Source organism: Schistocerca cancellata, chromosome 10 (assembly GCF_023864275.1).
Source record: "Schistocerca cancellata isolate TAMUIC-IGC-003103 chromosome 10, iqSchCanc2.1, whole genome shotgun sequence".
Taxonomy (NCBI): Eukaryota; Metazoa; Arthropoda; class Insecta; order Orthoptera; family Acrididae; genus Schistocerca; species Schistocerca cancellata.
This window is the reverse complement of record NC_064635.1, coordinates 45,534,040-45,535,871: the sequence shown is the minus strand read 5'-3', so window position 1 is coordinate 45,535,871 and position 1,832 is coordinate 45,534,040.

The following is a 1,832-nucleotide window of genomic DNA, read 5'->3' as shown; positions in this document are numbered from 1 at the left end:
GAGGCGTTCTGGATAATAGAGTTGTGTACTGGTCATATATCAAGAGCGTATGTTCCTAGAAGGGTCAACCATTATATTGCTTCCTATTACATATAGCTACTGAAAGACCATGAAAATGAAGTCAGATTCAAACTGCCATAGAGGCTTACGAACAATCGGCCAACCCGTGCACTACTCCGTACTGGAATAGGGCAGAAGGAAGTCACAGTGGTACACGCAGTAACCTCCTCAACACAACTGAAGGTGGCTTGCGGAATATAGATGTAAGTGTAGATGCAGAATATACAATAAAGCGTAATATGGAAAGATCATAAAGAATAACTACGTATACCGAAGGCAAAACTGCGTATCGATAAATGCAGAACTAGTGCAATACAACACGTGAGTGAAATCAGTAGTGCAACGCCCGCTAAACCCGCACGGCACGACAGGTGATTAGGATTGTGGAAAGGGCCAAATATGGCGTCGGTCAGGTTCACTCAAAATTGTAATTTATCGTAATTTAATAACACCTTTAAACCAAAACGGCACATAGCCGAACCTTTAGAACTACGAGTTTCAAAAAGGCAATTATTTCACGGCTGACGGCCACGAAGCAAGAATCTTAAGGTAGCAAGATAAATCTCAAGTGGTAAAAACATACAGTTAAAATTGCAAATAAAATAATTAACACACACACACACACACACACACACACACACACACACACACACACATATATATATATATATATATATATATATATATATATACGAGGGTCGGTCAAAAAGTAATGCCTCCCATTTTTTTTCTACTTAAAGAAATTAAGTTAAGTGAAAAATTTGAATTTGGCGCCATTCCTCAAACCTTCTTCTGCAATCCACTGCAGTAGTAACTTTCTGTGTCAACAGGTGGCAGCACAGCAGAAGTTTGTAAGATGGCCGACATCGATGTTCGTTTGAGACAGCGTTGTGTGATTGAATTCTTGAATGCAGAAGGTGAAACGCCCATACGCATTCATGAAAGACTGAAGAAGGTGTATGGTGTTGTGACAGTGGATGTCAGCACTGTTAGACGATGGGTTCGTCGTTGTAAGGAAGCTGAAGGGCAAACACCGTTGACTGACGAAAAGCGGAGCGGCAGGCCGGTGAGTGCAGTGACTCCGCACAACATTCAGCAAGTTGATGACATCATTCGTGGTGACCGTCGGGTGACTGCAGATGAAGTGTGTCGCATTATTTCTCTTAGTAAAGGCAGTGTGATCACGATTATTAAACAATTGGGGTACTCAAAAGTTTGTGCACGGTGGGTTCCAAGAATGTTAACCGATCAGAATAAAGAGGCAAGGAAAACAATAGCCTCCCAACACTTGCAGCGCTTCCGTTTGGAGGGAGATGAGTTTCTGAAAAAAATTGTGACCGGGGACGAAACATGGGTGCATTTTTTTGAACCCGAATCAAAGAGGCAGTCAATGGAGTGGCGTCACACAAGCTCGCCGAGGAAGAAAAAATTCAAAACTGTGCGATCGGCAGGGAAAGTTATGGCAACAGTTTTCTGGGATACAGAGGGTGTGATTCTGGTTGATTTTTTGGAGCAGGGATGCACAATAAATTCTGTTCAATACGTCACAACCCTCAACAAACTTAAAGCACGTCTTCAGCGAGTTCGCCCAACAAAATCAATGGCAGATGTTCTTCTTTTGCATGACAATGCAAGACCACACACCAGTCGTCACACCTCTGACGAGATTGTCAAAATTGGATGGGAAGTTTTGCCTCATCCCCCATATAGCCCTGACCTGGCACCATCAGACTTCCATCTGTTCGGGCCACTAAAAGAAGCTCATCGTGGGA